Source organism: Hyaena hyaena, unplaced genomic scaffold (assembly GCF_003009895.1).
Source record: "Hyaena hyaena isolate Hyena2069 unplaced genomic scaffold, ASM300989v1 scaffold_672, whole genome shotgun sequence".
Lineage (NCBI taxonomy): Eukaryota > Metazoa > Chordata > Mammalia > Carnivora > Hyaenidae > Hyaena > Hyaena hyaena.
This window is the reverse complement of record NW_024081299.1, coordinates 787,766-814,088: the sequence shown is the minus strand read 5'-3', so window position 1 is coordinate 814,088 and position 26,323 is coordinate 787,766. Positions and strand designations below refer to the sequence as shown.

Below are 26,323 nucleotides of genomic sequence, written 5' to 3'. Positions count from 1 at the left end.
TTGTAATAAACTGAAGATTAAAGACAGTCATGAGGCACAGAAGAAATAGAAAAAAATACCTGGTCATTGAGAGCAGCTTCTTGTCTTTTCACCCTGGGTATGTACTTCTTGCCCAGAATGATGCATGAGGTCCCCAAGTAAAAGTCCATACAGTCATGTCACACGCCAGAGAGGGTTTCAGTTTTGAAATATCTCCATTTTATACTTCAGAAAGTTCTAAAACTTACCATGTCTCCTAAATCCATAGATCCTGGCTATCAACTATAGGAATCTTCCTGTTGTCTTGTTAATAACGTTCTAGATTAGAATTTTTGCAAATATTAGTTTAATCATCCAGAGTTCCACTTGGCAAAGATATATTGAATATGTAACCAGTACTTTCTCTTGTTTTCTTAGGTGTGTGTCCCAGGAAAGAGAATAAATGAGGTGCAGATCCACTGCTTTCATTCTTTCCTCCCCAGGTTCATTTGGTGATCAAATCATCAAACTTGAAGAGAACCCATCAAGGAATAATCTACTGTAGAGTTTGCTAAAGTGAAGGTAAAAAAAGCACCTAGCTTTAAGTTTATACTAAAATCTAGCATACTAATAACCCTCTTACTACTTTGTATCTTTCACTTAGAAAATAAAAATAAATAGACAACCTAAAAAATAAATCAAAAACAGCTAAAGATGTAAACAAAAACACAAAAATAATAAATACACGTGGCTCTGGTAATCAACCAAGGCATACTAAAAAAAAGGATGATGATAAGCAAAGACATTGACAGTTTGACTGCTTTGATTGGAGTGCATAGTATGCTAAGAACATTATTAAAGAGAAAAGTGATATGGAAGGAATTTCTTCTCTCCTCATAAGCCAAGAAAGAAAAAAAAGAAGGAAGGAAGGAAGGAAGGAAGGAAGGAAGGAAGGAAGGAAGGAAGGAAGGAAGGAAAGAGAGAGAGAAAGAAAGAAAGAAAGAAAGAAAGAAAGAAAGAAAGAAAGAAAGAAAGAAAGAAAGAAAGAAAAGACTGCTTTTCATCTTTAAATCCCAGAAATCTGTGTTGGAGGAGTCAATAAATTAGATCTGTTTGAAAGTTGCCAAGTATTTTAATACTGCTTTTCCCAATTTTATCATTCTCATCTATAGTGGTATTCAGGTTTTTTTTTTTTAACATAACCAACTAAATAGAAATATGTAACATTTCTGATTACAGTCTTTTCTTAATAACATCTGTGAAACTCAATCTTTCCATAATTATTGTCTTATGACCTTAGGAACTATGCAGCTGAACTATTATATTATACTATTTTCTGTTTACTTTAAAAGGACATGCTCTAAATTACTTTTTTTTTAATGGTTAACATTTATATATTGTGGAGAGACAAAGACAGAGCATGAGTGGGGAAAGGGCAAAGAGAGAGGGAGACAGAATCTGAAGCAGGTTTCAGGCTCTGAGCTGTCGGCACATAGTGAACATGTGATTCAGACTTGTGAACCATGAGATCATGACCTGAGCCAAAGTTGGATGCTTAACCGACTGAGCCACCCAGGCACCCCATGACATGCTCTAAATTCTAATGTATCTTTTTTATTTTTAAATGTTTATTTATTTTTGAGAGAACAGAGAGCATGAGCAGGGGTGGGGCAGAAACAGAGAAGGAGACACAGAATCTGAAACAGACTCCAGGCTCTGAGCTGCCAGCACAGAGCCCAACGGAGGGCTGTCTTGGGAACAGTGAGATCATGACCAGAGCCGAAGTCGGATGCATAACTGACTGAGCCACCCAGGCACCCCCTAACGTATCTTTTTAACTTAAGTGTAAAATAAAATTTGATGAATACTACTAGGTCTACTAAAATTTGATGTAAGTGGTATGTTTCACTCCCAGGAAAATAAAATTATAGTGTCATTTTTATGCTGATGATAATTTTCATAATTATATCAATTTATGCTTTGATTTTTATTGTGTTACAAAATCGGCTTTTTACTACAGATAAGAGTAAAGATAATACACAAAAGAATAGTGTATTCTTTTGATGGAGAAATATATTTTTGTGGAATAATTTAGTTACTTTTAAATTTTTTGCCTCCAAGCTTCTTAACTTTTTTAAAATTTATATTTAAGTTAATTAATATATAGTGCAATAATGATTTCAGAAGAAGAATTCAGTGATTCATCACTTATATATGACACCCGGTGCTATTCACAAGTGCTCTTCTTAATACACATTATCTAAATGCCCCAACTCCTACCCACCTCCCTTCATGAACCCTGTTTGTTCTCTATTGTTAAGAGTCTCTTGTAATTTGTTCCCCTTCTCTGTCCCCTCTCCCCATATATTCATTTGTTTTGTTTCTTAAATTCCACATATGTGTGAAATCATGGGATATGTCTATCTCTGACTTTTTTCATTTAGCATAATGCATTCTAGCCCTATCCATATCATTGTATCATTGCAAATTGCAAGATTTCATTTTTGATGGCTGAGTAATATTCCATTATATATATACCATATTCCATTACACATAGTGTATATAGATACAGATATATATTCCCATATAAATACCAATTCCATTATATATAATATATATATTATATATATAATATATATATAATGGAACCAATGGATATATATATATACACACTATATATAATGGAATATGTATGTGTGTATATATATATATATATATATATATATATATATACACCAGTCTTCTTTATCCATTCATCAGTCAGTGGACATTTGGGCTCTCACCATACTTTGGCTATTGTTGATAATGCTGCTATAAACATTGGGGTGCATGTACCCCTTTGAATCTGTATTTTTATATCCTTTGAGTAAATACCTAATAGTGCAATTGCTGGATCATAGGGTAGTTCTAATTTTAGTTTTTGAGGAAGCTCCATACGGTTTTCCACAGTAGCTGTACCAGTTTGCATTCCCACCAACAGTGTAAGAGGGTTTCCCTTTCTCTGCATCTTTGCCAACACCTATTGTTTCCTGTATTTTTAACTGTAGTCATTCTCACAGGTGTGAGGTGGTATCTCATCGTTGTTTTGATTTCTATTGATTTCTATTTCCATGATGATAAATGAAGTTGAGCATCTTTTTATGTATCTGTTAGCCATCTGGATGTCTTCTTTGGAAAAGTGTCTATTCATGTCTTCTGCCCATTTCTTTACTGGATTATTTGATTTTTGACTGTTAAGTTCAAGAAGTTCTTTATAGATTTTGGATACTAACCCTTTATCAGATATGTCATTTGTAAATATCTTCTCCCATTCTGTAAGCTACATTTTAGTTTTGTTGATTGTTTCCCTCGCTATGCAGAAGTTGTTCATCTTGGTGAAGTCTCAGTAGTTCATGTTTGCTTTCATTTACCTTGCCTTTGGTGATGTTTAGTAAGAAGTTGCTCTGGCCAAGGACAAAGAGGTTTCTGCCTGTGTTCTTCTCCAGGAATTTGATGGTTTCTTGTCTCACATTTAGGCCTTTCATGCATTTTGAATTTATTTTTGTATGTGGTGTGCGAAAGGGGTCCAGTTTCATTCTTCTGCATGTTGCAGTTTCCCAACACCGTTTGTTGTTTCCTATTCTGTTCTGTTGATTATATTTGAGTCTTTATTGATTTCAAAAAAGACAGGTGGATTTTTCTTCTAATATGGACTATTATTTATTGCTATTTCTAGTGAGAGTCTTTTCTTTCTTATATTATGGAATAAAAATCTGTATGTCCTTGAGGCTTTTTTCAGATTACCCATCTTAACTAATGATAAAATTAGAAACTGTTTAGTTCTATTGGGTAGGTGCTGCAGTAATTTCTTCTTTTGTTACCTCTTTTTACACCACCAGAATTTTTAAAGCTTGAGTACCACCTGGGTTTTCTCACAAGAAGAAAAATATCACACATGGAGATGTGTGATAGTACAAAATATTTATTTAAAAGATGATGTTTTTTAAATAGTATGTCAAGCTATAACTTACTTTGTGGTTATACTTCTTTTACAGTTGTAAAAATAAGAATAAATCTAAATGATATCACGTACTGAAAACCAAATTAATAAGAATAATAAAGTTCTATATTTATTTCTTCCCTTGCAAGAATTCAAATTATTCAAAGTTGGAATTTCTATTATGACTTTGAGGAATTTCCTTAATCAATAGGAACTTCAATTTCTTTACCCATAAAGTGTGATAGTAATATGTATTTACTATGATTATTTTGAAAATTAAAATGGTTAACAATTATATTGTACTTATCCATGACCCAGAGACTGGTATTCGTTAAAAGAGTGTGATTTTTATTATTAGATATGAAATGTTATTTGGTCTCTTGAGACAAATTAGCATTTAGCCTTTTCTTTGGTTAATGGGAAGGGGTAGATCAAAGTGGGGAAGAAAAGACCTACCCTGTAGGTAAGAAAAGACCTGTAAATGTATCACATTTGCAGCATTTATGCAAAAAGTTTTGCGTAGTTAATTGTTTAGACCTAGGGAGTAATTTTCCATGGAAACAAAGCTATAAATGGTAGCTAGTTCCTCAGACAAGCCCACATAACCCTATTTAGGCTATAATGTAGTTGAAATAATGTGTAATTGCAACGGAAAATAGTAGGGAAATAATACTGTTGCAATACTACCAATTAAACAAAACAGAAAAAGTAGAATAAAAATTAGTTCTCTTTATTGAATTATCGGGCTGACTGAAAAACATTTAATTAAAAGATGAAGGAATTATCACCCAAGATTCTGTAGAAATTCTGAAGGTCACTTTATGGTATTTTCAGAAGCTTTTGGGAATGATTACACTACTCATTAAAACTAATTTGACTTCATTTTAATTTCTTTTAACTTTCTGTTTTTCCACTTCAAATACAATGAGGAGATAATTATGAGGAAAAGAGAAAATGAATATAGAGAAACTATTCTCCTGATATTGGAAGAGAGAGTAGTTCAGAATGGGAGAGAGAGGAAAAGGCAGGTTATTGAAGAGGGAGTGGGAGTTTTTTGAGAAAGGAAAGGGAAGAGAGGGCAAGACTGAATGGAAGTAAGGTACAAAGGAATAGTGAAAAAGGACGAGAGAGGATTGAAATTTGTTAAAGTTATATGCAATGTGACACATGGGAATTTAAAAAAAAAAAAAGACTTAATCCATAGCATCAAGATCTTATTGCAGTATGAATCAGCCTACTGCAAAGGTGAAATTTCATTAATATCTTAAAATTTCTAAAACAAAATTATAAATTTGCATTCTATAAGAAAAAAAGGATGAACTCACTGGACATTAATGACTTTTCTCAAATTCATTAGAGAACTGAGGTCATGAGGCAAACTACCACACAGAAATCTGAAATACAGCAGAGTCATGAGATTCCTAGTTCAGGTCAACTCACCGTATACTGATAGGAACACTTAAGAAGGTAATTTTAACAAACTTCTGGAGACAGAGTAAGAAACCCTGAAAATCCCAGGATTTTTTTGGTGGGGGGGGGGCTTTAGTTTTGTGGATTTACCTACAGGAAACTCATCGGGTTCTCAATATGATGATCCTAGAAAAATCTCCTTATGTTTCCTGTTTTGGATAGATGGGGTATAAACATTTGAAAATATATCCAAAGCATTCTATATAACAAATACTTGTTCTAAAAGGAAAACTAATTTACTAGAGCCTTATTAACTTAGAAAAAAGGATATCATCCAACTTCAGCCTTTCTAGCTTTTTCAGCTTGCCTAAGAAAAGCACAGTCCTAAGAAACACTTCTGATTGTAACAGGGGCATATACTTAGACCCTCTAAGAGACTGAGATTTAGTCATAAGCTAACAGAAAACTTTCTGTACACTACACCTTACCACATCAACAGGGATCCATTATAATAATAGAAGGTTATAATGAGCTGCAAGAGTGAAGAAGAGGTTTTTAGAGAAACCCGCAAACAAGGGAGGAAAAAAAATATCCAAGCAACTATAGGAAACAGGCCTCTGACATCTATAGTTACAGCAAATATTAAACACAGTCATGTGCCTATCTAGATTATCATTAAAAGTTAGCTAAAATCCCATTTACCTTACTTTTTCTACCCAATATAGTATGTCTGGCATTTGACAAAAACAATTTTTAAAGTTAAAAAGAATACAAGTCATGTGGAAAAATAATAAAACACAAAGTTTGAAGAGACAAACCAAGCATCAGAATCAGCCTCAGTTATGACACAAATTTAGAATCACCAGTAAATAGGGAATTTAAACTAAATATAATTGATATGTTAAGAGCTATAATGGAAAAAAATAGCATGCAAAAACAGATGACTAATGTAAGTAGAGAGAGGAGAATTCTAGGATAAAATTAAAATAAATTATTAGAAATCAACAACACTATAACAAAATGTTGTTCTAATCAGTAGACTGGACACTGTAGAGAAAGAATCTAAGATCTTGAAGCTAGATGAATGGAAATTTTCAAACTATAACCAAAGAGAAAATAGAATGAGTTAAAAAGGAAAAAAAAAATTGAAACCTATGGAGCAATAACAAAAAGTGTGACACAGACACATATTTGTGATTAGAATACCAGAAAGAAAAGAGAAAGAAACAGAAGAAATATTTGAAGAAATAATGACTGAGAATTTTCCAAAGTTAATGACAGACACCAAATTGCAAACATAGGAAGCTCAGAAAACAGCAAGTAGGATTAATAACAAACAATTCTACATCTGGGCATGTCAGACACAAATTTTGGAAAAATAAAAAGAAAATTGTGAAAGAAGTCATGGTAAAAACAAAACAAAAAATGCCTTATCTTTTGAAGAACAAGGATTAGTATTACATCTGACTTTTCCTCATGAATCATTCAAAAAAGAATAGAATGGAATGAAATATTTAAACTTGTGTGGAAAAAAAAACACCAATCTACAATTCTGAATACAGCAAAATTATTCCTTAAAAGTGAAGAAGTCAAAAACATTCTTGGAAAATAATTGAGGAAATTTACCACCAGTACACCTGTTTTGAAAAAAATATTGAAAATTCCTCACAGAGAAGGAAGAGATATGGGTCAGAGACTCAGAAAAACATAAAGACAGAGACAGAAGCTTAAAAATTACTTACATTTCCCATGATGTGTTGTTTGAAAGTAGACTTATACTAGCTGTAAATGTATATTAGGTATATTGCAATCACTAGAACAATCAGTAAAAGATAAAATAAAATGAGTATAATTGATATGATAAGGATAGAAAGAAAATGGAATAATATAAAATGTTCATTTATAACCAGTGAGGGCAGAAAATAATGTCACCTTAAAGGTAAATGTCCTAAATACAGCATTTAAAAGACAGAGATGGTCAGAATGGATGTAAGACAAAAGCAAAAAGAAGACTCAACTATATGTTGTCTTTAAGATACCTACTTTTAATTTAAAAACCAAGATCAGTTTAAAGTAGAGTTATGAAAAGATATAACATGCTGATAGTAATCTAATGAGAGGGAGAATGGCCATATTAATTTCACACAAAGCAAACTTCAAAGCAAGGAAAATTATCAGATAAAGTGAGGCATTACATGATGATAAAATGGTCAATTCTCCAAAAAAGTATAATAATCCTTAATATGTAGGCATCCAACATTAGAGCATCAGATAAGATTTACAGAAGTCAGGAGTGCCTGAATGGCTCAGTTAGTTAAGCATCTGACTTTGGCTGAGGTCATGATCTCATAGTTTGTTGGTTCTAGTCCTGCATGAGGCTTTGCTGACAGCTCAGAGACTGGAGCCTGCTTCGGATTCTGTCTTTCTCTGCTCACACTCTTTCTCTCTCTCTCATTCTCAAAAATAAACGGTAAAACAGAAAATAATTACATAAGTCAAAAACTGACAGAAATAGAAGGAAAAATCAGCAAATCCATGATTTTAGTTGAAGATTTTAACACCCATTTATTTTTCTTTTTTTTTTTTTAAATTTTTTTTTATTTATTTTTTTAATGTTTTTTTTTTTAATTTATTTCTAGGAGAGGGAGAGAGAGAGAGAGACAGCGTGAGGAGGGGAGGGTCAGAGAGAGAGGGAGTCACAGACTGAAACAGTCTCCAGCCTCTGAGCTGGCTGTCAGCACAGAGCCCGACACGGGGCTCGAACCCACGAACCGCGAGATCATGACCCAAGCGAAAGTCAGACGCTTAACCGACTAAGCCACCCAGGCGCCCCAACACCCATTTATTTTTCATTAACTCATATTCAGTAGACAGAAAATCAGTAAGGGTGTGACTTGGGAAACACCATTAAACAACTGTATCTAATTGACATTTATAAAATGCATTATCCAACAACAGCAGAATAAGATCATATGGATCATTTACCAAGATAGACCACATTCTGGCTCATAAATCACACCTTAACAAACTTAAAAGAAGAGCAATAATACAAAATATGCTCTTAGACTAAAATAGAGTTAAATAGAAATCTGTAAGAGAAAGCGAGACAATTATATATGTGATTATATATTATATAATATGTATAACGTATGTAACAATATACATTATTAATATATATATTTGAGATTAAACAACACAAATTTAATAATATGTGTGGATCAGAGAAGAAGTATTATGAAAAAAATGGGGGTGCCTGGGTGGATCAGTCAGTTATGTATCTGACTTCATCTCAGGTCATGATCTGACTGTGAGTTTGAGTCCCACCTTGGGCTCTATGCTGACAGCTTGAGCCTGGAGCCTGCTTTGAATTCTGTGTCTTTGTCTTTCTCTGCCCCTCACCTGCTTTCTCTCTCTCTCTCTCTCTCTCTCTCTCTCTCTGTTTTTCTCTCTCTGTGTGTCTCTTAAAAAGAAATAAACATTAAAAATTTTTTAAAAATAAAAATTTAAAAAAGGAAAATATATATTTAAAATATTTTAAACTAAATCTAAATGAAAATGTAACCTATTAAAATTTGTGTGATGCAGCCAAAGCAATGATTAGTGAGAACATTATACAATATGAATGCATATATTAGAAAAGAAAATGAAAAAGAGCTGAAGTCATAATTTAAGCTTCTACTTCAGGAAAACAGAAAAAAAGTTTTCCTAAGAAAACTTTGACACTTAAAACAAACAAAAATACATGAAAAAAAAAATGAAAGCAAAAGCTGTTTCACTGAAAGTTTATTAGATTTGGTAAGTTTATAGCCTAGATAACAAAAGAGAAAAAAGCAAATTACTAACACTACTGGGAGGTAATCACTACTGATATTGGGCATGAAAATAATTTTTCCTAAAAGTATATTATGAGCAACTCTGTGCACACACATAATTTGGTAAAATGGACCATTTCTTTGAAAGACATATAGTACTAAAACTCCCAGATAGAAAACTATATAATTTGAGTAGGACTATAACTATTAGAGATTGAATTAACACTTAAGATTCTTCTCCAAAAGGAAAGCACTAGGGCTCAAATGTTTCACTTGTGATTTCTAGCAAGTATGTTAGGTGGAAAAAAAGATCCCAATTTTCTACAATCTCTTCCAGAATCAGAAGGAACACTGTAACTCATTCCATGAGGCCAGCACTATCTTAATAACAAAAGCAGATGAAGATATTGTAGGAAAGGAAAACTATAGACTGGTAACTCTTAGAAACATGGATGCAAAAATTCTCAACAAAATGTTAGGAAATAGAATTCAACAAGGAAGATTTAAGACTAAGGGGGATTTATTCCAAACATGCAAGCCTGGTTGCCCATACAAAACCCAATTAATATAACCTACCAATTAATATGCAGGGTAAAGACAGCAAACCATATAAACATTTAGATTGATTAAAAAAAAAATTTGATGAAGTCCAGTCAATTAAAAAGACCCATCAAACTAGGATCAGAGAAAAAACTTCCTCAAATTGACAAAGAACATATACAAAAACCCTGCAGTTAACATAGTATTTAAGGATGAGAAGCTGAATATTTTCCCCATAAGACTGTGAACAAAGTAATGGTATTCTCTTTTACCACTTCTGTTCAACATCATATTGGAGGTCTTACTACCTAGTGTAGTATGGCAAGAAAGTAAAATAATGTGTACAATTTGAGAAAGAACAAATAAAATCATCTTTGTTTACTAATGGCATAATGGTCTATGTACAATATCATAAAGAAATTATCAAAAAACAAACAAACAACTTCTGGAATTGATGTGAGTTATGGTAAGGGCATAGGATTCAAGTTAATACATATAGGTCAGTTGCTTTCTTTTACACCAGCAATGAACCATTAGAATTTGAAATTAAAAACAGTACCATTACAAACATTTAAGTATAAATCAAATTACTTAAGTATAAGTCAAACACAAGACATGCAGTCTCTATATTTAGAAAAATACAAAACTCTGATAAAGAAACTCAAAGAATAATTAAATAGAGACATATTTAATGCTTATGGATTGGAAGACTCAACATTGTTAAGATGCCAATTATTCAGGGCGACTGGGTGGTTTAGTGGATTAAGCACCCGACTTTGGCTTAGATAAGAATCTTGTGGTTCAAGAGTTCAAGCCCTGCATTGGGCTTTGTGCTGACACCTGCTTCAGATTCTCTTCTCTCTCTCTCTATCTCTCTCTTTCTCAGTCTATGCCCCTCCCCTGCTCACTCTCTGTCTCTCTCTCAAAAATAAACATTTGAAAATAAAAGATGCCAATTATTCTAATGTGACTAATGCAGTTTCAATCAAATGAAGCTATTTTATGGAGTTTTGCAAAATGACTTTAAATTTTATATGGAAAATCAAGGACACACATATTCAACACAACGTTGATGAAATTAAAAAAAAAAAAAGAAAAATGAATGTTGACATTATCAGACTCTAAGACTTAGTATAAGGCTACAGTGGGTCTGAGAGAGAGGAAGGTGATGGCAGGGTAGGTTTGCTTTGGCCCATTAACACAACTAGATAACTATCATATCATCTTAAATACCCCAGAAATTGACCAGAAGAGAGACAGATAAATTCCACAATTAAATGCAGAGAAGAGGCCACATTGAAGAAGGAGCAGAAGACCTAACTGGCTCATCTGAAACACAGAAAAGGCCAGAGACTTAGAAAAAGTGCCAAAATGGAGGAATTTATCCCAAATAATAAGATAAGGTCATGGCCAGAGAGATTTAAGAAGAATTATCCAACATGAGAGTAGATTTAGGGAATTCAGTGATTCCATTGAATGTAATAATATTATATTATAGGAGTCTCAGAAGTAGAACAGAGAGAAAAGGAAGCAGAAATTTTATTTGAAGAAAAATAGATGAAAACTTACCTAATCTGGTAAAGGAAACAGACATCCAGATCCAAGAGACACAAAGAACCCCCATAAAATCAACAAAAGGACACCAACACCAAGACATATTACAATTAATTTTGCAAAATATAGTGAAAAGGAAAAAAATCTTAAAATCAACAAGATAAAAGAAATCCTTAACTTACAAGGAAAAACCCATTAGGCTAGCTGGAAATTTCAGAACAGAAACTTGGCAAACCAGAAAAGAGTGGCATAACATATTTAAAGAGCTGCATGGGAAAAATCTGCAGCCAAGAATATTCTATCCAGCAAGGCTATCATTCAGAATAGAAGGGGAGATAAAAAAAATTTCCAGACAAACAAAAACTAAAAGAATTCATGACCACCAAACCTGCAAGGAATATTTAAGAAGATTCTTTAGGTGACAAGGAGAGACCAAAGTGACAATGACAAGAAAGAATAGTAGAAAATCACCAGAAACAATGACAAAACAAATAATAAAATGCTAATAAACACATATCTATCAATAATTACTCTGAATGTAAATGGACTAAATGCCCCAATCAAAAGACATAGGGCGTCAGAATGGATAAAAACAATAAGACTTGTTTATATGCTGCCTATGAGAGACTCATTTAAACCTAGACACACCTGCAGATTGAAAGTCAGAGATGGAGAAACATTTATCATGCAAATGAATTTCAAAAGAAAGCCAGAGTAAGAATACTTATACCAGACAAACCTCCCTTTAAAACAAAGGCTGTAACGGGAGACAATCCAGGACACTGTATAATAATAAAGAAGACATAGGGGCCCCTGGGTGTCTCAGCCGGTTAAGTGTCTAACTCTTGGTTTTGACTCAGGTCATGAGCTCACACTGTTAGTTCTGCATCAGGCTCTTTGCTGACAGATTGAAGCTTGCTTGGAATTTTCTGTTTCCTCTCTTTCTGTCCCTGCTTATGCTCTCTCTCTCTCTCTCTCTCTTTCTCTCTCACTGCTCTCTCTCTCAAAAAGAAATAATAAAGAAATAAATAAACATTTAAGAAACAAGATATAACAATTGAGAATATTTGTGCACTCAGCATGGAGCATACAAATATATAAAAAAATTGATAACAAACATAAAGAAACTAATTGACAGTAATACAATAGTAAGAGACTATAACACTCCACTTACATCAATGGACAGATCATCTAAACAGAAAATGAACAAGAAAATATTGGGTTTGAATGACACATTGTACCAGATAGACTTAACAGATATATTCAAAACATTCCTTCCTAAAGCAGCAGAATACACATTATTTAAAAGTGCACATGGGACATTCTCTGGAATAGATTACATATTAGGTCACAGAACAGGCCTCAACAACAACAAAAGCTTAAAGTCATATATACTTTTTCTGACCACAAAGCTATGAAACTAGAAGACACCACAAGAACAATCTGGAAAGACCACAAATGCACAGAGGTTAAACAACATGCTACCAAACATGAATTTGTCAATTAGGAAATCAAAGAAGAAATTTAAAAAAAAAAAACATAGAAACAAGAGAAAATGGGAACATAATCACCACAAACCTTTGGATGTAGTAAAAGCAGTCTTAAGATGGAAGTTTATGGCAATATAGGTCTACCTTAAAAAGCAAAAAATCTCAAACAACCTAACCTTACACCTAAACAAGCTAGGAAAAGGAAAGAACCCTATAGCCAGCAGAAGAAAGGAAATAATAAAGATTGCAGCAGAAATAAAAAATATAGAAACAAACAAACAAACAAAAACACCAACAGAACAGATCAATGAAACCAGGAGCTGTTTCCTTGAAAAAGTTAATAAAATTGATAAACATCTAGCCAGACATATCAAAAAGAAAAGAGAAAAGATCCAAATAAATAAAATCTGAAATGTGAGAATAGAAGTAGCAATGAACACCACAGAAATAAAAACAATATTTGCCAATAAATTGGGCAACCTGGAAGAAATGGATAAATTCCTAGAAACATATAAATTACCAAAACTGACTAAAGGAGGAAATAGAATATTTGACCAGACCAATAACCAGCAAAGAAATTGAGTCAGTAATCAAAAAACTCCTAGCAAACAAAAGTCCAGGACTAGATGGCTTCACAGGTGAATTCTACCAAATATTTAAAGAATTAATGCATACTTTTCTCAAACTATTCCAAAAACTATAAAAGGAAGAAAAACTTCAAAATTCATTCTATGAGGCCAGCATTATCCCAATACCAAAACCAGATAATGACACTTCTAAAAAGGAGAATTACAGGGCAATATCCTTCATGAACACGGTAGCAAAAATTCTCAATAAAATACTAGCAAATGGAATCCCACAGTATATTAAAAAAATATTCACTACAATCAAGTGAGATTGATAACTGGGTAGTATGGGTTGTTCAATATTCACAAATCAATCAGTGTGAGATAGCACATTAATAAAATAAAGTATAAGAACTATGTGATTATTTGAATAGAGAGAAAAAACATTTGAGAAAGTACGACATTGATAATGATAAAACCTTTCAATAAAGTATATTTAGAAGGAACATACCTAAACATAATAAAGTCCATACACGAAAAATTCATAGCTAATCATCCTAAATGGAGAAAAACTGAAAGCATTTCCTCTATAGTCAGAAAGAAGACAGAGATGTCCACTGTCACCACTTTTTTTTCAACACAGTACTAGAGGTCCTAGGCACAGAAGTCAGACAACAAAAAGAAAAGGCACCAATGTCAATCCCATTTTTTAAAAATTTTTGACATTTATTTATTTTTTTGAGAGACAAAGAATGAGCAGGGGAGGGGCAGAGACAGAGGGAGTCACAGAATCCCAAGCAGGCTTCAGGCTCCGAGCTGTCAGCACAGAGTCCAATACGGGGCTTGAACTCATGAACTGCAAGATCATAACCTGAACCAAAATTGGACTCTTAACTGACTGAGCCACCCAGGCACCCTGGATGAATCCCATTTATAATTGCACCAAAAACATAAGATACCTAAGAGTAAACCTACCAAAAGAGATGAAAGTACTGTATTATGAAAATTATAAAACACCAAAGAAAAAATTTGAAGGTGACACAAAGAAATGGAAAGACATTCCATGCTCATAGATTGGAATCTACTGCAATGGGGGGAGAGGGGATTTGTGTGTCTAGGTGATATCCCACAGTACATGGTGGGCCATATGTGGGTGATGTCCCTCAGTACAAGGGCATTAGTTTCTTGAGGTCTTAGAGTTACTAGGCTCTATCTTTTTTTCAAAAAACATTTTTTAAATGTTTTTATTTATTTCTGAGAGAGAGAGAGAGACAGCATGAGCAGGGGAGGGTCAGAGAGAGAGGGAGGCACAGAATCTGAAGCAGACTCCAGGCTCTGAGCTAGCTGTCAGCACAGAGCCCAACGCAGGCTCGAGCCCACGAACTGTGAGATCATGACCTGAACCGAAGTCAGACGCTTAACCAACTGAGCCACCCAGGCACCCTGGCTAGGCTCTATCTTATCAGTGACCAATGAACACTGAATCAGCTTTCATAATGCTAAGACCTGAATGGTGCCCTCCCCCATTCATATGTTGACGGACGGCCTAGTCCCCAGTGTGATGATATTTGGAAATGGGGCCTTTGGAAAATAATTAGGTATAGATAAGTCATGAGGACTGGACTCTCATGATGGAATTACTACCTTTATAAGAAAAGGTACCAGAGAAATTGTTTTCCATCTCTCACAGCCATTTGAGTACACAGAAAGAAGACTGAAAGTCAGGAAGAGACCTCGACTGAATTGATTCACACCTTGGTGTTGGACTTTTCAGTCCTCAGAATTTTGAGAAAATAATTGTGTTATTTAAGGCACCCCATTTATAGTATTCTGTTATGGCAGCCTGGGCCTTCTAAGTCACATTCATTTATGCAAAACAGGCAATGTATAAATGACTAAACATTTACTTGTTTAAATTGAGTTTATAGCTGCTGAACTTGTGATATGATAGGGTTTCATACCATAAGAAAAAAAGAAAAAGAAAAAGAAAGAAACCTGGAGAAAGAAAGAAAAAAAAAAGAACCTGGAGGCCAATATACAGAGATCGTCTTAGGATCATCCATTTAATGCTCACAAAGCTTTAGTCTTACCATATGATCCAGCAATCACACTCTTAGGTACTTATGTAATTGAGTTGAAAGCTTATGTCCACACAAAAACCTGCACATGAATGTTTATAGTAGTCTTATTCATAATTGCCTAAAACTGTTAGCATCCAAGATGTCCTTCAATATTTGAATGGATAAACTGGGTTACACACATACAATGCAATCTCATTCGTCAGTGAAAGAAATGAGCTAGCAAGCCATAAAAGGATGAGAGAAACATCAATGGTATATTGTTAACTAAAGAACCCAATCTGAAAAGGCTGCATACTCCATAATTCCAATTATATGATATTCCAGAAAAGGCAAAACTTGTAGAGGTATTAAATGTTCCTGATTCTACACCAATATAAATAAATTAAACAAATAGTTGAAAAGAGATAAATCTATATAGAAGAATTCAAAATAATTCATGTAGATTTTCTACCCTAAAGGAAGAGAAATATAACTTTCACTCAAGTGTGGGCTGCACAGTGACTTCAGTTCAAAGACTAAAGCATGGAAATGGGAGAGGGGAGAAAAAAATCTCTATCAGAGAAACTTGAGAAACACTTGATGTTAAAAGTCAACAGTCTTGATTAACAAACCTCTATCAAAGTTAAAAGTCAAATTATGTTAACATATTACGTGATGAAAATGACAATAACTTCTGTGTAATTGTCCCCAAAATTCATGCCCCAATCTAACCATTAGAAAAAACATCAGGCAAATTTTAATAGAGGGACAGTCTACAGTATATATTTTCAGTATTCCTTAAAACTGTCAAGATCATCAAAAATAAAGTGTGAGAAACTGTCACAGCCAGAGAAGCAAACCTAAGGAGACATTGACAACTCAATATTCTTTGAAATCCTGGATGGCATCCTGGAACAGAAAATGACGTTAAGTAAAAGTAAGAAAATCTGAATTAACTATGGACTGTGAATTAACAAAATAATATTTTGACATTGTTTCATTAATTTTTAAAATATACCATAGCAATATAAGACATTCATAATAGAGTAAACTGTGTTTGGGGGAGGGGGAGGTGGTATATGGGAGCTCTATGTAGATATGCTAAGTTTTTCTATAAATCTAAAGCTGTTCAAAAATATAAAGTATATTATAAAAAATAAATGTGTTTAATAAAGTATTTCTCATTCCATTACAAGTGATATTTCATTTTTATTTTAATTTTTTATAGCAGTCTGAAATCCAGGTCATGGGAAGAAGAAGAAAAAAATATTGTGGGGAAGTTGTTGACCTAGACATTTCCCCAGGAGATGTAAGCCTAAATTAATTGGCTTGCCTTTAGGATATTTTGTTGGAGATATTTTCATTGCCTTGAGGATGTTTTATAAAGGGGAAATCACTGGGTAAAGAGTGTATCATTCTAGAATGGAAGGTACATGTAATAACTATATTTCTAACTAATAAATAACATACTGTCTCTATTAATGAAGAGAAAGTAAATCTTTAAGAAACTTCATTGTCAGTAACTTTATCAGATAAGGAAATAATGGAGAAATATAGGATAGATGATTCTTGCTATATGAAACATATAGATAATAAATCAAAAGTTTTAAAAATAGATAGCTCATTTGCTGGTGTTAACACACACACACACACGCACACACCTTCATACTACAGAGTATAGACGTAAATTAGGGAAATGTCAAAGTCTATATGTAAGCAGTAGTCAGGGAAGAAAAGATGCAGAAATTAAATTCTAGAAGTTATATTTCATCCAAGCACCTATAAATTCCTTCATTGAACAAACATTTATTAACTGGCTACTACAAACCAATTTATCTAAAACCTCTACCTATAGTGGTAAATAAGACAGAGTAATACTCTGCTTCATGGATTTAAGTATTCCGGTGGGATTTAACAGGAAAAAAAAACTACTGGATAAATTAGTATATAGTAAATGATTTAATTCAGGTAATACAAATACTGTAAAGAAAAAAAGCAGGTTAATTAATGGACAGTGATTAGAGTGTTTTAGATAAAGTGACCAGGAGGAAATTTCTAAAAAACTGATACTTAAAGAATTCAAATGATGAGAAGTTATTCTTGTGAATATTTTGAGGAAGAGAATCACAGAAAAAATTAACAAAAATATAAGATTTGCAAAATACGAACCAGCCTTTCCAGTTCCATGGGTAATGAGACTGATGTGATTAGAACATTGTGAATTTGTGCTATAGGAGATTCTACCTTGACAAACTCCATAAAGTAGCTGATTGTTAGGCTATGTGAGGTTTTGCACACTACTGGAAGATATCTAGGTGTATTCTTCATGAGAAAAGAATCAATGAGGATTAATAGCAAATAAATGAGATGATCTGATTTAAACATTTAAAGAAATACATTGACTGTCACAGGGTTTACAGACTGCAGTGAAACAACAGTGGAGACAAGGTGGCCAAGTTCAAGGTGATGAATGAGAGTGATAGGTAGAGTATAGTAGAACTGGAATAAGAAGTCAAACATTAGATGTATTTCTGAAAGGAGACACAAAGTAATTTGCTCAAGAATCATATAAGGCAGTGTAAGAAAGATGACACCATTTTGTTTTGACCTGTGTTACTAGATAAACAGACTTGACACCTGTGGAAGATGGGGGGTAAAGAAGATACTTTTGTAGAGATAGTTGAAAGGTGTTATGTTTTGAACATTTGCTATTTTAGATATCTATTAGACATGAGAGTTTGGAATTGATTGCTTACTATTTTACTAACATACATTATGTCCTTTGAATCTGGCTGTAACTCATTGCAGACAAGACCATTTCTGTTTTTCCAGCATTGTCTGCTACATTTAAAGGAAATAATTGGAACAAATATGTAATAGCTAATGAATTCTAAATTTGAATCTCTAGCCTGGACTGGACTTTTGCCCTAAACTACAAACTCATATTTTTAATTATTTACCTAACAACTCTATTTGATGTTAAATAGGCATCTAAAACTTAACATTTAGGGGCGCCTGGGTGACTCAGTCGGTTGAGCGTCCGACTTTGGCTCAGGTCATGATCTCACGGTTCGTGGGTTCGAGCCCCGCATTGGGCTCTGGGCTCACAGCCAGCTCAGAGCCTGGAGCCTGTTTCAGATTCTGTGTCTCTCTCTTTCTCTGACTCTCCCTTGCTCACACTGTCCCTCTCTCTCTCTCTCAAAAATAAATGAAAACATTAAAAATAAATAAATAAATAAAACTTAATGTTTAGAGATTGAGTCTTTGATATTCCCTCCTAACTCCATCTCCGAATAGTGTTAGCCATCTCACTAAATGGTAACTCTGTTCTTCTAATCGCTCAAGTCAAAATTTGTAGCCTTTATTGATTCTGCCTTTTGTGATATTTCATATGCCACCCATTAACAATTCTATGAGCTTAGTATAGTTTAGAGCAGAATACTAATCAACATTAATTCAAAATCTGTTTACTTCTCCATAACTCTACTACTACCTTCATTGCAATGCCTCCAGTCCAAGCTATATTACAGACACCTTGACTCTTGCAGTAGTCCTATGCTGGAGTCCAGCTCCAGCCAGTCTAGGGGTCCCTGCAGATGGTGTCGGCGAGAGAGTGTGAAAGAGCCCCGAGATTCTTTCTGATCACCAGGCAGATATCTCTGTCCTGTCAGTTTTGGTGTCTTTATTTATAGGTCAAATGATAACATGGCATCAGAAAATGGAATTTTTACAATGGATATTTCTCTGTGATAAGATGCTTTGGAAAGTGTACAGAAATAGGTTTTACAGAAGTATTCTTGCAGAACTGCCCCAAATGTAGTGAGGTTGAGTAACTAAGAAAATAACAGGGTGTTCTTAGTGAAAAACAGGATAACATACACATTTTAATAATGCTAAGATTAAGTCATAGGTTTGTAGATACTCTTATCCATCCTCATCATAGCTACCAGTGTAAGGGAAGGTGTTTGTGGAATGTAGACATTAGGGAAGGAACTGCTATACATCACCAGTTAGCAAAGGTATATGTAGTAACTTAGGTTCTGCCCTTATCTGTCCCTTCTCTCTAAGTTAGGCTCTTTGTCTCTGGGCAAGACTTAATTGTCCAGTTATATTCCTTATGGCATCAGAGAGACAACTGTACCTTTAAAGAGTTTAGCTCATTTCTAATACATAGAATAGCCTCTTCAAGAGCATTTACCTTTGTGTTTAGTTTTTTGTCTATGATTTTTTGAATAGCTAGGGCATGAAGAAACATTTTTGGTTAGTTGATTTACATGTTGAACTGTATGAACCTCTTGGAATAATGTAATGGTAGAACAGAATTGTACACATAAAGGTCAGTCTTTTATAAGTAAGGGTCGTTAGCTTGTTCATAGCTTAAGGGAAGTATGGAGGGAAACAGAACCTGCTGGAGACACGATGTCTGTTCCCATAATCATAAAAGAAGTTCCCACAATAAGTTCCTTCACAAGGTGCAATCATCATACCAAGGACAGAATAAGGGAACAAGTCACTCCTGATACCAATCAACAAGGTACCTTGGGGGTAAATGCTCAAGCAGAAATAATTGAGTAGGGGCAGATATCAGTTCGTCATCTGATGGCAATAGCCTTGCAAACTTGCCTTAATCTCACAAGGAGTGTTCTTGACTAGTGGGCTCAGAATGACTCCCAACAGTCCTATAAATGGTTTTTCTGCTTCTTGTTTGAATATTCAGTATATTCTCAATAGCAGTTACAATAACACTGTTAAAATGTAGGATGGATAACGTTGTTTCTCTGTTGATTTTAGTGACTGTTCATCTAAATAAGAATAAAACTCAAAGTCTGCATAATGATTTGAAAAATGATTTGCAGGTCTTTCTGATCTGGACACTATTATCCTTCTTTGCTAATGTCTGGCTCTCTTTTCTACTCACTTTGCTTTAGCTGTTTGGACTCTTGAGGACATCTAGACCCTACTAGTCAGTCTCCTAGAATACACTATAGCCTTTGCTCTTCTAAGTGGTTGTTCCTACCAAGATATTTTATAACTTATTGATTCATCAGCTTCATTTCTTCACTCAATTATCATCTATTCAGTGAATTCTTTCTGGCAAATTCTCTATAAAACTGCTATTTTCTTATTTCTTAAAATTTCTTTTACTTAGCTTTATAATTTTTCAAAATAATTCATATTATATGTGTATATATACACATATAATAATGTATATACATTGTATACATATATAGATATATATGTATATATTATATATATTTATAGGTATACATAGGTATATAAAATATATATGTATATACATTTATAGGCTGATTGATTATGTAAATATATATTTATAATTTGTATTTAATAATAATTATATATAATAGGATTATACATACATATATATCCTATTATATATATATATATATATATATACACATACATATATATACATCCATTAGTCCTAGAAGATTCTCTGGCAAGCATGTCATCAACATTCAAAAATTTTTGGTGAATTGAAAGAATACATGAATCATTGAAGATAATTTGTTTAATTAATTTAAAACAGACTAAATCTGATGTTGTGACATATCTTGTCTCAGTTAATGTGACCCATTTAAAAAATAGCATTAGTTTTGTCACTGTAGTCAAATTCTTTTATGTAAGTTATGTAAACTGAATGTTTAGAGAAAAACTCCTGTTAAAAAAAAAAGTTTCTGCTCAAGTCTATGTAGCTTCAGCTTTCAAAATGATGAGTAGTGTTTGGGGCGTGGGGGGGTGGTTATTGTTCTCTAAACAAGAATACTGAAATAGACCACAGCAGGCAAAAGGCTTAGTGTGGTTAAGGGGCAAAGGAGAAGCTATAAGCGACATAGTCAGTTCTTTCTGTTTTATCATTGTCTTCAGTAGAGCAAAATCAGTTTTTCTTGTTTCCCTTTTTTTTTTTCTAGTTTACCTAGTTTGCTGAATTCTCTGCATTTACTGATGCCTTCTTACCAATCTATCTAGCTGACCCACTACCTAGAAAGCCTACACTAATCACAAGCCATTTTTCTTTCTTTCTGTACAGCCACCTGGTCTTTTTCTTCTTATTCACATTTCTCTATTGAGTTTCACAACACCTACCTAATACAATCTTTATTATAATTCTCTTCACTGGCCACTTCCTACTATACATTACTTCATTGTAATCTTTATAATACTCTCATCTAATAAGGCCACTGAACTCTAGGAAAAGTTTTTCTCTTTTACATATAAAATACTGAGTTTACTTATCTTAAAAGACCCAGCTCAATAGATTACCTCCATCTATGTTTTATCTGACCCACTTAACATAATTCCTCACCCTGAATTGCTTTCTTATCTGTCTTCTCATTGTACTTTAGTAACTCAGTTCTAAGATCTCTCTTATTATAAGTATTTATTTTTGTTTCTGTCATCCCAGATATATAGAAAAGTCTTTTGAAAGAATAGGTCATTTTCAATTAGGCATCATGTTGTCAGGCATTGAGTAGTTACTGAAAAAGAAAATGTTTTTACACTAGTTGCATTCAAGTCATTAAAAAAAAAATTCAGCTGAGGGGCAACTGGTGGCTCAGTGGGTCAAATGGCCAACTCTTGATTTCAGCTCAGGTCATGTGGTCACGGTTCATGTTATCAAGCCCCATGTTGGGCTCCGTGTGGAGCTTGGAGGCTGCTTGGAATTCTCTCTCTCCTCTCTCTGCTCCTCCCCTGCTTGCATGTGCAAATGTGCTATTGCTCTCTCTCTCTCTCAAAATAAATAAACTTAAAAAGAAATTCAGCTAAGATTGATAAAGGAAGGGAGGAATGAACAAAAGAAGAGGGAAAGAAAGGAAGCAAAAGAAAAGAAAAGAAGAAAGGGAAATAACATGTGTACATTGATGACACCTATGGCACTTTTTGTGATAGTAATAAATTAGAAATAGCCCACATGCCCATTAATGGGGGAGGGAAGAGTTACATTTACCATGATTTTATCTTCACAATAAAATAAAATGTAGCTGTAGGAGTTCTCTGTCTTCTGGGATGGACAGATATTCAGGATCCATTGTTTTTATTGTATATAAGCATTTTTTGGTCAATAAAGGAGAAAATAGAAACATATTCAAATTTACTTAATTTTAGATATAAATTGGTATATAAAATATATTTGTACATAAATATATTCTTAGGGATAGAAAATAAACTAATGTGGTTACTTGTAAAAAAAATTCAAACCCATGATGAGAGTTGAACAGCAAAGTAAATGAATGCAGCTTAATTATCATCATGAATGAAGCAAAAACCCTGTACCTTAATATAGTTTGCATTCACAGAAGGGAATAGGAATTATTTTTTTCTTATGTGCATACATGACTAAGTTTCACCGTCTACAAAATCAAGCAGAGCTATTGCATGTCTAAATTGCCAAATGTGGGACTCTTTGTTGGTTTTTCCCCAGAGTATTTAGATGGGAACTGGATTGTTTTTCTTCATTTTGATTTTCCAAATAATGATATCAATCTTCCACATTAACTTTTGGTTAGAAACTTGGCTTTGAGGAAAAAGAATGTACTATACACAATCAAATTTGAGGACAATATAATTCTAGTCCACAGATCTTAGTATTCTATAATTTCACCTCACTTTGCTATGACTAAACACTTCGTATTTACAACAACAACAAATCCACCGACATCAGTTTGATTTGCTTCTCCAATCTGGCAGCCCTGGGATTCTTCTCATCTTCAGGAGAGCGCCAGCCTGCCCAGGGGAAGCCTTGACACACGTCCAGCTGCTGATTGGTACATGCCTCACAGTCCGAGTGTCGATTCTTCCTCTGAGAAATTGGAAAGGCTACCGCAGGCTGCTGGGGAGCTTTAATGGAGAGGAGGTAAGTGAACAGATTGTCCTTTAGAACTGGCCACATTTCAGTTCCTTATTGAAGAATAGACTTCAAGAAGGTTTTTGTTTTGTTTTCGTTTCTCCCTTTTACTCATTAATGCTTTGTTCTCTCAACTGAAGTGTCCCTATCCTGCATTTTGTGGGTCTCATTTTTTATTCTAGTTCAAGGTACATAGCCTTATTAGCACAATGCCACCTGGCTGTGTTTTTAATCTGTACCGGGTAGCCAACTGCCTCCACATACGTATCGGCTGGTTAGTATGTTGATAATTCCCATGGATGGCCTGGTAGAACTCTCTTTGGAGATTAGGAGATTGTTCTGTGTTCAGCATTTCTCCGTCTCATCAAAGGACAAGCCAGTGTGTATCCTGGGAGGGATACCCTGATTTAATTTTTGTCTGCCTTTTTGATTAAATACTCTGGTGTGTAGAAGTGAAAGCAACCATTTCAGCTTGCTTATTCTTGAGGAACGTGGTGAAGTGAAGGAAGTGCTGTCTTGGGAGTCAGAAAACTTGCACTGTGTTCTTCTACCCATGTCTCCCTGGCTGGGTGGTCATCCAGCCCTCTTGCTCTGGGCCTCCGTTGCTTTTCCAATTAAGGGAATGATAACATCTACCTGCCTAACGTGGGCCTGCACTAATTAATACGAGGTTCTTTGCAAATCTTTGTTTCAGGCACAGTAAAGATAAACACGCTCGTTTGAAATGTATCAGTTCTCAAAATAGTCCCCTATGCTAATGATATGTAGAGAAAGAAAAATCCAAATAAAATGTCCACCTCCAGAGTGGTGATAGGAATGGGCTTTATTAAATGATAAAGACACAGAAATAAAATATGGAGCAAAACGACAATGTCCCTAACCTCCCTGAGATTACTGAGGAAATTAAGGGTGATGTTCCAGGTGTTATGATTGATTAGAATGCCATGTGCTGGCCAACTTCTTTATGCTTGAGTGTTCTCATCCGTGAATAATTACTTGCTCTCCTTATCAACAGTATCAAAGTAAATGGAAGTGCTCAATGAAATTTTCCTAGTTTCTGAGAATTATCATTAACAACTTTATCTAAGAATATGGAAGTATGGAGAACTCTACTCACATTTCAGGTTCAGAGAACTTCCAGCTCTTTCCTCCAAGCTGAAGGGCACCAAGGATGAAAAGAACATGTAAATGTACCCATTACAGAAGAGGTACAAGTCCTGGGAAGATACAATATACTGAAAGAGAAGAGAAATTACTCCTTATTCCTCTCAAATCTCTTTCCAGAAATTCTTTTTTTTTTTTTTTTTTTTTTTTTTGAGAGGATATAGGTTCTGGACTGCTTTTCCTCTACTAGACAGCACTGTAGAGAATTCTATAAATGCTAAGCCAGGCATATTCCCCCATCATTACTTTCTCACCTTGCTTAAGGCATGTTGCAGATGTTCTCAGATTTCCCAAGCCTTCCTTAGTGTAGTAGCTCCATATGCACTACTCAGATTAAGTACCAAGCCTGAGGATGAAAAAGGCCAAGAAGCTTCTTGTGCTTCTGACCTCCTACCCATCTCTCCCAGCCTTTTTAACTATTTTTAGATACCTGAAAATAACTGGTCTAACTGGCCCCTGCTCTCCCTCTCTGGTACTTCCTCTCAAAAACAAAATGCCCTCTTCCTCTTTAATGTATACAAACCCCTTTTGTATATAACATGACTGCCATTATGGTAGGCAGAATTCTAAGGATGCATCCTCCCCCCCCCCACCAGATTACTGTCCCCTGATTATTCAAACAGTAATTTAGATGCTGCTGTAAAGGGAACCTGCCGGTAGCATTAAGGTTGTTCAGCAGCTGACTGCAAAAGAGGAAGATTGTTCTGGATTATCCAGGTGGGCCCAATATGATCTCATGAACCCTGAAAAGCAGAAGAAGAAGGAACATGAGTAAGTCAAACAGATGTGGAAGCATGGATAGGAGACAAAGTTTGAAGCTTGAGACCAACTAGACTCACTATTGCTGGAAGGAGGCCGCTTGGAAAGCACAAGGAGTGATGGGGCCTATCTAGGAGCAAAGATTTCTTGTTGACAGCCAGCAAAGAAATGGGAGTTTCAGCTCTACATCTACTTGGAACTGAGTTTTGCCTGAATAAGTCTGGAATTGGATTCGATCCAGAGTCTCCAGTAAACCTTGCCAACATCTTGATTTTAGTTCTGGGAGATCCATGACAAGTCTGACCCACAGACACTTTGAGGTAATAAATTTGTGTTGTTTTAAGCAGCAAAATCTGTGGTAATTTGTTGTGGCAATAATAGAAAACAAATAGAGTCACATCCTCCTCCTGCTGTAAGGTGTATTTGCCTTCCTGTCCCTGAAGGAAAGTTACAGAAGGAATCTAGGAAGCTGGATCAGCAAAAGGAAAAACAAATTGGTGGGAGATGAAATATTATTCCCTTTATACTTTCTAACTTTATATTGATGTGATGACCCTATAATTATATTATAAAGCTGTTGACAGACATTACATACAGGATAGGTTTGAAATTTGTGCATATGTGTGTGCATGTGTGTGCATGAGAGAGAAAGATTTGGATTAATTCTTCTTCTTTTTTTTTTTTCCTGTATACACCACACTTCATTGACACCTTAAATTAGTGATGTACATTTGACACAATTAGTGGACCGATAATGATACATTCTTATTAACTAAAATGCATACTGTCTTCAGATTTCCTTAGTTTTTACCAGACTTCGTTGTCCTCTTCCAGGATCCCATTCAGAATACCGCATTACATTTATTCATCATATATTAAGAGCCTCTTGGCTGTGACAGTTTCTCAGATCTTACTTGATGACAGTGACAGTCTTGGGGAGTACTGGTCAAATATTTTGTAGACTGCCCCTCACCTGGGATTTGTCTGATGTTTTTCTCATATGCAGTGGGGCTGTGGGTTTTTGAGAGGAAGACCACAGAGATGGAAAGTGCCCATCTCATCATATAATAAGTGTATAGATACTGTCAACATAACTTATATTGTTGACATTAACCTTAATCACCTAGTTGAGGTAGTGTTTGTTGGGTTTCTCCACCATAAAATTAC

The 26,323-nt window shown here is 34.5% G+C and overlaps 1 long non-coding RNA gene across 1 annotated transcript; it reads left to right on the top strand.

Moving 5' to 3' along the window:
• The first annotated feature begins 423 nt into the window (after positions 1 to 423).
• Positions 424 to 25,470, top strand: LOC120220083. The gene is made up of 3 exons (XR_005525454.1): positions 424 to 540; positions 23,077 to 23,242; positions 24,249 to 25,470. It is a non-coding gene; the product is annotated as an uncharacterized LOC120220083 (long non-coding RNA).
• Positions 25,471 to 26,323: the final 853 nt, after the last annotated feature.